The sequence below is a fragment of the Haemaphysalis longicornis genome, unplaced genomic scaffold (assembly GCF_048455015.1).
Source record: "Haemaphysalis longicornis isolate Haplotype H1 unplaced genomic scaffold, Haemaphysalis longicornis Haplotype H1 scaffold_13, whole genome shotgun sequence".
In the NCBI taxonomy this organism is placed as follows: Eukaryota; Metazoa; Arthropoda; class Arachnida; order Ixodida; family Ixodidae; genus Haemaphysalis; species Haemaphysalis longicornis.
This window is the reverse complement of record NW_027526233.1, coordinates 37,726,242-37,731,813: the sequence shown is the minus strand read 5'-3', so window position 1 is coordinate 37,731,813 and position 5,572 is coordinate 37,726,242.

Genomic DNA, 5,572 nt, shown 5'->3' with positions numbered 1-5,572 from the left:
AACTTTTGGCAGAGGACCACTGTCACAGTCTTAGATTCCTTGGTAAGAAATATATTGAGTGTGTCATCATCCACTACTTTTAAAGTATTTTTTGCCTTATCTGCTTCAGACATGGCCACATCGACACGCCTTGACTATCTGCAACGTCTTCGATGTACCTCAGTAAATTTTTTCCCTTCGTCAGAGCTCTTCCTCCGAGCCGTTCTTCTGCACGTAGTCTGCGTTCTAAAAGTCGGCCAAATTCTTCAGAGAACCTCGCCTAAATATCGTCCTAGGTTTTGAAGCCACGTCCTTTGTTCGAAAGGCACGTGTGAGCCACTTCGGTGACGTAGAATTTGATGTTGCTTATCTTTGCTGGGTCATACCACTTGTTGGGAGCACACACCTGCTCGTATGTCTACAGCCAATTCTCAGCATCATGATCACCCACGCTTCAAGAATTGGGGCTCGGGCTTACAAACACAACCAGCACAGACGATCTGTGGCGTCGGTGGTACTGGTTAATCAACACCGCCAACGAGGGTGATGGGCATGGGTGCTTGTGGCTTCGAAGGTACAGGATTTATGCTGGTTTACCTTGAAATTGCAGCTTACCACTTCTAATCGTGTTTATTTCAATCAGCTGCCCAAGCGCAAGGCGAGAAAGAGCAGTCTATTCATGCCGAAGATGTCCTTGCTAAGCGCACAGGCAAGCACTGATGATAACTTTTGCAGGTCGCAGCCCATACCCACGCCTATATTGGTGCTGCATTGGACCATACGTTCCCTTTTCCAATTGCTGCCCATACACACAGTTCCTAGAACGGGTGTGTATGGGCATATGTTCGCCCTTTGTGTGCATTTGCATATCTTCTTTGGAACGTCTTCGTTCCGCGTGACTAATCTTTTTGCCCATGTCAAACACGTGCATGGGCATATCTTGTTTTGACCCCTCTTTCACCCGCGTTGCCACGGGGGAGAAAAATTACCTTGTCATTTTTTTTATTTCCTTAATTGTTTGGTTCTTCTATCTCTTTTTTTTGCATGTTCGTACCGCGTGACTGTGTGGTCTTATTATCCTTTTTTATAATTTATTTTCCCGCTCTCTCTTCATTCCTTCGCTACCCACCAACCATGATCCATTTGTACAAGCTCTCCCTCCTCTTACCTTTCCCTCGCCCTTGCTGCATTTTCTGTATATTGTAACGTGGCAGCAGAGCAAATGACTCGAACCATGGTTGAAGATGAAGCGGTGTATTAAACGGTAGAAGGATCTATGTACAGTATATACATGGCGGCCATTAAAGAGCCAACGCAGGGTCCAACAGCACTTTCTTCGTCGTCGTCTTCACGGGCGATGTGGGGTATTGTCCACGTACATGTCCCGTGACATTACCCCCCGGTCGAGGGCGACCGTCCCGGTCGAAGCTGCATCGCGGTGATAATGGTGAAGCAGATGAGAAATTTGGGAAAACACATGTCGGGGAGCGTGTCCCACCCACCTTCGTCGTCGTCGCAGGTGCTCGCGCGTGACACTACACGCCGCTGTCGTATTATTCGTATTTGATTGCGCAACATACCTCCTCCTCGAAGGCGAGTGCCGCGGTCGAGTACGCAGTAGCACGATGAGCTCAGTGAAGATGAACGATGTGATGAGAGTATACAGGGAAGAAGCGCTTGCCAACACAGATGTAAGTGAAGGGTTGGTGAGCAAAGTCCCGCAGCAGCAACGTCTGCAAAGCAACGATGAACCGGTGAGGGCTTGGAACCACGTCGGACCACAAGGCTGGGGGCACGTCATCGTCGTCTCGTCACATGTCGTCGGGTCTTGGCGGGTCTGGGTCGGCTCGTCACAGGCTGGGGACACGGGGCGGGGGGATGTCGTCGAGTGCTTCTAGCGGCGGGGCTGGGGCTGCCCGACGCGGTTCACACACCCTCGATGATTCCGCCGATGCTGATGAGGTGCGAAACTGGGGCTAGGACGGGGATGACGAACCCGCACTCTCCACCAAATGTAACGTGGCAGCAGAGCAAATGACTCGAACCATGGTTGAAGATGAAGCGGTGTATTAAACGGTAGAAGGATCTATGTACAGTATATACATGGCGGCCATTAAAGAGCCAACGCAGGGTCCAACAGCACTTTCTTCGTCGTCGTCTTCACGGGCGATGTGGGGTATTGTCCACGTACATGTCCCGTGACAATATATATATAACTCTGAAACGAACTTATTTTGTACTTTGAAGAAAGGCCGTCCTCTCCCTGAAAACCAGTAAACTTTTATTTTTATTTTAAGTACGAATGCACTTTATAAGCGACCGTAAACCTTCCACCGCAGGCGGCGGCGGCGGCGTCCGCAGTCCTCCTCTCCCTAGCAACGGCGTGGAGCGGAGAGGAGCGTCGGTAGCAACGGCGCGGTGACGTCACTTCACCACGTGACCGCGCTCGCTCCGCCTCCTCGCCGTGGTTGCGCGGGTGCGCGCCGCTCCCCGCACCGCTCCTCGCGCCGTGACGTCATGGTATGACGTCACAGCGCGCCTCCTCTCCCCAGCAGCTGCCGCGCGCCTCTCTCTCCACCGTGACGTCACACTCTCTCCTCTCCCCCTCGCTCGGCTGCAGCTGCCGTGCGCCGCTGTCCCTCTCCCCTTGCGCTCGCCTCCTCTCTCAGCCACCTGGCTCGGCGCGCTCGGCGCGGCGTACCCCCCTATATATGCAGCGATAAACTGCCAGATCTCCGTGGGTCGGCTCGCGCGCGCTCACGGGCGAATGCCAACGGATTTTAACTTTACTCCCCCTCATAGCATCACCCCGTGCATTCGCACTTAACCATGTTCACCCTCGGGGAAATGCTTGGGAGTTTTTAATGTCCTTCTCGTGTGTCTCTGTCTCTACTAAACTTATTTTTTCGCGCTCGGTGTGAGTTTGTGATTCCACAATATATATATATATATATATATATATATATATATAGTAAGGAAATAAGGGGCTCGTTGGGGAAATACAGAAAGATAAGTCGGCAGTCTACAACGCCAAAGGAGGCATAGAGGTGTGGTTAGGCTCCTTTTTTTGTACGTTTAATGATGTTAATATTTTTTTTTCAATATACGGAAGAAAGAAAGAAAGAAAAACACGCGCCCAGAGTAGGGACCGAACCCACGCCTTTCGATTAGATCTCGAATTGGTAAGGCATTCGAGATCTAATCGAAAGGCGTGGGTTCGTTCCCCACTCTGGGCGCGTGTTTTTCTTTCTTTCTTTCTTCCGTATATTAAAAAAAAATTTAACGTCATTAAACGTACAAAAAAAGGAGCCTAACCACACCCCTATGCCTCCTTTGGCGTTGTAGACTGCCGACTTATCTTTCTGTATATATATATATATATATATATATATACACAAAGAAATGCCGGCAGTCTACAACGCCATCAAAGGCATAGGGAATGGTTAGCCTATTTTTTTACCGTTACTGACGTTACATTTGTTATTATTATAATTACGTGAGAAAGAAGAAGAGAATATATATATTTACATATAGCAGGTAAGAAGTTCCGGACTACCGTAGAAATAGGTCAAAACTTGGGTGCACACACTTGGAAAACACTGAACTAGGGTTTTATTGTTCCCAACAGTTGCGAAAGGACAACCTTTCTTCTTCAGGGGTTATTTTAGAATAGACAGAAAAACGCTTATGCACACTTTGCCTCCGAGGGCTTCCTTTTCTCCTCACCCTCGTCAATGAGAGCTCTCGGGGAGAGTAAAAGAGGGGGAGAGTAAGAATAAGAGGTCGTAACTATACTACAGAAGGTGGGAAAAGGCAAGAAAAGAGGAAGGGAAAGAGGGAAGTTGTAAATGGGAAGGAGGCAGTGTTGCGGCATTGATAGACAGAAAACAGACGCATAAATTTAAACCAATGTGTGTCTACAGAGAAAACGGCGTGCTGCGTCTCCGTGCGGAAAGAGAGAGAGAGATACATAAAATTTGGAGAGTCCAAGCTCGAAAGCCTGACCGAAAAGTCTGTGGATGGCAGAGAAGCAAGCCCACCTCTGCCTACTGGTTATGAATGGTAAAAAAGAACGAAAAAGAGACATTTGATAATGGCGGTTTGAGACAGTCGTTAGACAGAGACAAGAACCACGTGCCCGCAGGGGCCCGAAGTAAACTGATCGGGAAACAAAACATTCGTAGACAGCCTTGAAAAAAGGATCAGTGAGTCCCCAATGCGCGGAGGCTCGTACGGGTCCGTCTGAGTGAAATGGTCCGGAAAGTTTGCGTAGAAAACGATTTACGCCTTGGAAAGAACCACAGACGGAGAAGGATTTATCACCTTACCGCCGCCGGAGGGGCAGTCGCCACGCAAACCGTCCCGCCCCGCCACCCGCCCTCCCGTCTCCTCTCCTTCCCCCCCACCAACCCCCTCGTCTCACAGATGCCGGCACAACGCGGTTCCCCTCAGGGGCGATGGATGTGCTCTACTAACTTAAAACAAAAAAAAGCAGCTATGGGATGATTATTCGTTTCGCCCTCCCTCAAAACATCTCAGGGTGGTTACGTCAAATTCAAAAGCAACCTAAACTCCCTTTGGTCTCTTTTATTCCTTCGGCAAATGTCCCAAATTTATGTATAAAGAAGGATTCTCTTTGTTCCCGCTCGTACGTGCTGCGGAAGCCGGACTGCATTAAGACGGCCTGTATTTTTGCAAACGAGTGACCCGGGAGTCGGAGATGCCTGGACAGTGGAAGGTCGAGGAGGCCCTTCACATGTGACTTGTGATTACTAAATCTTTTGCGGAAAGATATTTTTGTTTGGCCGATATATTCCTCCTCACAGACAATGCAGCGGAGTTTGTAGATTACATTAGGGGTGTCACAGTTGAGGTTGTCTTTGATTTCATATTTAAAGGTTGACCTGGTGGCCTGGGCAACGTTAGTGGTCTCCATGTGTGGACAAAGTTTACAGCGCGGTTTGCCGCATGGCCGGCAGCCTAGCGTTCGCTCAGGTACTTCTGTTTTTTCACTGACCAAAAGGTCCATCAAGTTTCTGGCCCATCTGTACACAGCACGGGGGGGCCTCTGAAAAATAGCCGACAAGCGCTCACTCTGCCTTATGATATTAAAATGTCGTCTCAGGATGTTGTTTACTTGTGACGTTTTGGACGAGTACGTAAGGACCAAGTTAGTCTCATAGTGGGTTTCTTTTAGGGTTCCAGTCACAATGTCTTCTCTTTGTAAATTGCGTGCTCGGCTAATCGCATCGTCAATAATTTCTTCTGGATATTTTTGACCAATCAGGGCGGTCTTTAGTTCCTCAGCATGTTTTTCGAAATCGTCCCGTCCAGAGCATATCCTGCGGTACTGGTGTGCTTGTGAGTAGGGTATACTTGTTTTACAATGGCGGGGATGGCTGCTGTAGAAGGGAAGATATCGTTGGCGGTCAGTGGGTTTCCTGTACAATCTTGTTGAGACTCTCCCTTCGTCCAATATGAGCGTGACATCCAAAACATTTATGGTTTCAGTTGATATTTGATAGGTCAGTTTGATTGATGGATGCAGAGAGTTCATTTCTGAGGTAAATCCCCTGAGCCTTGCCTCATCATT